The sequence below is a fragment of the Fundulus heteroclitus genome, unplaced genomic scaffold (assembly GCF_011125445.2).
Source record: "Fundulus heteroclitus isolate FHET01 unplaced genomic scaffold, MU-UCD_Fhet_4.1 scaffold_386, whole genome shotgun sequence".
Lineage (NCBI taxonomy): Eukaryota > Metazoa > Chordata > Actinopteri > Cyprinodontiformes > Fundulidae > Fundulus > Fundulus heteroclitus.
The window spans coordinates 95,220-100,285 of record NW_023396799.1 but is presented as its reverse complement, the minus strand read 5'-3'; the positions used below and the strand labels follow the sequence as shown (position 1 = coordinate 100,285).

The following is a 5,066-nucleotide window of genomic DNA, read 5'->3' as shown; positions in this document are numbered from 1 at the left end:
AGGTAAAGAATGAACCAAGTTGAATAATAGCTTTATTTTGTTGTTTTACAGATTTGACAGTCTGATAAAACCAGTGAATGCAGTTATTTCCTGTTTAACTTTGAAGCAGAGCTGGTGGAAGTATCAGTGCTCCCTCTAGTGGACGGGGTAGTTGTTGCAGACAGTAACTGAGTTGGGACCCTGCACAGACTTTAAGCACCTTCTTTATTTTCCTCCACAGGTTGCAGAGTCTCTTTAGATTAACATGTATTATTCATTCATGTTTCTCCTGATAAAATGTGTAAAATAATGTGCACTAAATGTGAGACCTCCTGCAACTTTACACTTGTTTAGCTCAGATTACTTAAACTCTAACGCTGCGAAGTGACTTAGTGAAAACAAAGACTGGTCATAGAGGGAAAGTGTTTCAGCTGGGTGATCAAACAGCTCAGTCTGTAGAAAGTATTCTGTGTGGTCTGTAGGCTCATTTCTCTGAAGGCTCCTGAAGACTAACAAGCTAACAAGGAAAAGCAACAATAAAAAGCTTGAAACGAGTGTTGACCTGTTGGATGGTCACTACAACATGAAACCAAAGTTAAGATGAAATGGTTCTGGTAAGTTCTGGTTGCTGATAAATTGTTGGACATGATGGTTTCAAAGTGTAACGTTCTCAGACAAGCAAATGAAGAACAAAAGCCAACATTTCTTGATCTCCATTCAGAGTAAAACCATCAGAGACAGGTTTCTCCTGAGACCCTGGTCTGAAGAGCAGCTGCTCCACTGTGAAGGTTCTGATGACAAAGCTGTGATTCTGGTGTCCCCTGATGTCAGCTTCAGTTTCTTCATGGATCAGATGGACAGACAGACTGTAGAGACGTGTTCTGGCCTCAGTTACCCAGAAATCCAGCCCTGCTACTAGAGCTGCTTTGCCCCGCCCTATAAAAGGAAGTGGAGGCCTTTACTTCCTGTTTGACAGTCTGACCTTTGACCTGACCTGATCTGGATGAAGGAAGCACATGGAGCAACCCTTTGGGTAAGTGCACTTTGAGCTCAAGCGGTGACTTTAAACCTGTAACTGTGTTAATGTGACTGAATGTGGAGTTCAGATGGTGAGAGAAGAGGAGAAGGTTTAGATGTGAGCAGACCTGAAGCTGCTGCTTTGGTTCTCCAGCTTCTGGATCGGCTCAGTCAGATTGGTTCAGAGGTTGGATTCAGATCTCAGTTTGTTGCATTGAAACACTAACAGAGGTCATTCAGATCCAAGGTTCTTCTAGCTCAGCTTTGCTGGTTGGTCTGTTTGCTGAGGAGCTTTCACAACATGTTGGTGCTAGCATGTGGAGTAAAACATGCTAACTGCTTTGACCTGCTTGGAGATGTTTGACTGTGTTCACAAACTCTGGTTCAGTTGTGATGTTGAGTTTCTGAAGGTTTGTTGAACTTCTTTGAGCAGGTCAGCTGAATTTAGCATGTTGGACTCAGATGTTGATGCTGAGATGTTTTGGAAGTTGTTGCTGAAGCTCAGATCAGATGCTGCTGTTGAACCAATGTGGTTCATCTGTTTTAGAGTTTCCATGTAAGAAAATGAGATTTGAATCAAGCTTTGAAAGTATTTTGATTGAGAAGATCCAGAAGCTGAAGAAGTAAAGCAGCAGGTCCTCCTCATATCCAAAGGTTTTCCTCTTGTTCTCCTGATGTAACTCCACATTCCCAGTCAGGTTGATCCAGTTTCAGGTTTAAAGTTACTGGTGTCCAAGTTGAGCAGCAAGTGAGGAAGCACAAGCAGTGGAGGTGTGTCAGCAGTAAAAAGTCAGCTCTGCAAAGAGCATAACCCCCTTCATGAACCTCCTGAGAAGCCGGGGAGGGGACACGGCCCCCTCACCCACTCCCTACGCTGAGACATACTTACCTCTCCAGGTCACAGCACAGGCAGGAGTTGAACCCAGGACCTCCACCTCTGGTATCTTCTGGTCACAGACAGTTCCACTGCACCATCAGGTCCACTCCCCTCTCAGTGTTCTTCTCTTGGTGCTTTTAAAGTTTTCATTCAGAATCCTGGACTCATCAAAATACAGACTCTAAGGTTCTTCATAACAATAAGGAGCCTGATAGTAAATTGAACTCAGACCTTCTAGACTACCAGCCTACAGTCTATCACACTGAGCTACTGACTGACACTGGTTTAACTCTTTCCTATCTTGTTCAAATTTCTCTCAAATTGTTCAGTTTCTGGTTTATTTAAAACAAGGAGATCATCTGTCTTGATCTTATGACCTCCATAGTGCTGATATCTGAGCAAACAACCTGAGCTATCCAACCAGACGTCCTTCTGCTGCATCCTAAAGCCTCTCACTCATGATCTCTGATCTATCGGCTCAATCTGATAAATGGAGCTGACATCTGGACGTTTAGCAGCTGATGGGAATTTGCTTTAAACTTTACCAACTAAAGTCAACTTGAATTTCATTAAAGCAATAGAGAAATGTCTAAAGTTGTTAAAGTAACTAAACATAATTAATGCTAAAGACTCATTATTATCAGGTCTTGGGCTCTTAATGTCTTCTCAGGCTTTGATCCCAAGCTTTATCCAGTTTAATCCAATTAAAATATGTTTATCATTGTTTTTTTTAATAAATATTCTAATTCTTAATAACAAGAACAGAGGGAAAAAGCTAAGTTAACCAACAGATAAAGAATAAACCAACTTTATTTTGTTGTTTTACAGATTTGACAGTCTGATAAAACCAGTGAATGCAGTTATTTCCTGTTTAACTTTGAAGCAGAGCTGGTGGAAGTATCAGTGCTCCCTCTAGTGGACGGGGTAGTTGTTGCAGACAGTAACTGAGTTGGGACCCTGCACAGACTTTAAGCACCTTCTTTATTTTCCTCCACAGGCTGCAGAGTCTGTTTAGATTAACATGTATTATTCATTCATGTTTCTCCTGATAAATGTGTAAAATAATGTGCACTAAATGTGAGACCTCCTGCAACTTTACACTTGTTTAGCTCAGATTACCTAAACTCTAACGCTGTGAAGTGACTTAGTGAAAACAAAGACTGGTCATAGAGGGAAAGTGTTTCTGCTGTGTGATCAAACAGCTCAGTCTGTAGAAAGTATTCTGTGTGATCTGTAGGCTCATTTCTCTGAAGGCTCCTGAAGACTAACAAGCTAACAAGGAAAAGCAACGATAAAAAGCTTGAAACAAGTGTTGACCTGTTGGATGGTCACTACAACATGAAACCAAAGTTAAGCTGAAATGGCTCTGGTAAGTTCTGGTTGCTGATAAATTGTTGGACATGATGATTTCAAAGTGTAAAGTTCTCAGACAAGCAAATGAAGAACAAAAGCCAACATTTCTTGATCTCCATTCAGAGTAAAACCATCAGAGACAGGTTTCTCCTGAGACCCTGGTCTAAAGAGCAGCTGCTCCACTGTGAAGGTTCTGATGACAAAGCTGTGATTCTGGTGTCCCCTGATGTCAGCTTCAGTTTCTTCATGGATCAGATGGACAGACAGACTGTAGAGACGTGTTCTGGCCTCAGTTACCCAGAAATCCAGCCCTGCTGCTAGAGCCTGCTTTGCCCCGCCCTATAAAAGGAAGTGGAAGCCTTTACTTCCTGTTTGACAGTCTGACCTTTGACCTGACCTGGTCTGGATGGAGGAAGCACATGGAGCAACCATTTGATTTGATCCAGTAGTCAGAATTAAAACTTCCTCTTTCAGGGCTTTAAGTGGAGCAGCAGGTGAATGTCCAAACACTTAAATCAGCAGGACTAAAACCTGGGGACTCTTTAGTTGCTTCACTGGGAAACGAGGACACCAGCAGAGAATCAGTGAGATGTCTGCATGTTTTGGTGACTGGGACCCAGTAACCACACAGGCTGGGTACAGTGTGAGGGGGGCTGGTTCCTCTCAGGACCCCGAGACTCAGATAGTTTTTACCTTGGGTTGTTTCTGAGGAGCCCTGCAGACGTTCTCCTGTGTTCCTCTTTGTCTGGGTTCCCAAAGCCAGCAGAACAAGCTGTGCAGCGTTCCAGTCCTCGGGTCAGAACCAGCCTCTCCATGGGTTGGTGGTGATGAAGCACAGCGCTGCAGCAGGAGGCCACGGACGATGAGAGCGGCTCTGAGCTGCAGCTCCTTGAGTCGTGTGACGTTCTGTTTGTGTTGCTGCAGCTTTCTGAATGTACCGTGTTTGTTCTGCTTCTTCTTCTTCATGTGTATTTATGGAGCCACGCCTCAGTGAGATATATTTATGTACACTGGAGAAAAATCTAATAAAACAATGGAAACTAACTGCATGACTTTTAATTTCATTATTATTACTACTACTACTACTTCTATTATTATTATTATTATTTTAACTTGAGATAAACGCTTTTAAAAGTTTTCTGGCTTCCAGGACTTTATTTTATATTTGCATTATGTTGATGCAAATGTATCAGAAACTGGACCTGTTGTATATTTCAATGCAGGTTTTCCAAAGTGGGGGATATGAGATGATTTTCTGCTGATGTGCTAAAAAGATTAAATATTTCCCTATTTGTGAAACCGACTATTAAATTTTATTTAAATTTTATGACTTTAATCTCTTACTATTATAACGTGATTCTCCTATCTATCTATCTATCTATCTATCTATCTATCTATCTATCTATCTATCTATCTATCTATCTATCTATCTATCTATCTGTTGTTATCTGAAAAGTTTCAGAACCCTTGTTTTAGAGCTAATTCAAAGTTTAACTTTTTTTTAAATGCATAACTATTGTAACTTGATTTAAATTGGACTTTTATTCCTCTTCAACACGTCTGTTTCCTCACCAGGTGAATAGTTCTTCAATATTTAGCAAATATCCACCTATTTTATCTGTATTTCATGAACTGGACCAGAATCAGAGCTCCAGACGGTGTTGGACCTTCTCAGGCTTCAAACTCAATGTACTGGATGGAAAGATTTTAAGAGTTTAAACTGATCATTTTAAAACATGGTCCATTTCCAGCACGTGAGGACAGACTGGGAGAAATGATCTCCCAGTGTTTCATGTTCTGAGAAGAAACTGTCTTCTGAAGTGAAGCCAGAGCAGAAGCT

The 5,066-nt window shown here is 41.3% G+C and overlaps 1 long non-coding RNA gene across 1 annotated transcript; it reads left to right on the top strand.

Moving 5' to 3' along the window:
• The first annotated feature begins 3,737 nt into the window (after window positions 1–3,737).
• On the top strand, window positions 3,738–4,266 carry LOC118560100. The gene is made up of 2 exons (XR_004929070.1): window positions 3,738–3,810; window positions 3,986–4,266. It is a non-coding gene; the product is annotated as an uncharacterized LOC118560100 (long non-coding RNA).
• The last annotated feature ends 800 nt before the right edge of the window (window positions 4,267–5,066 follow it).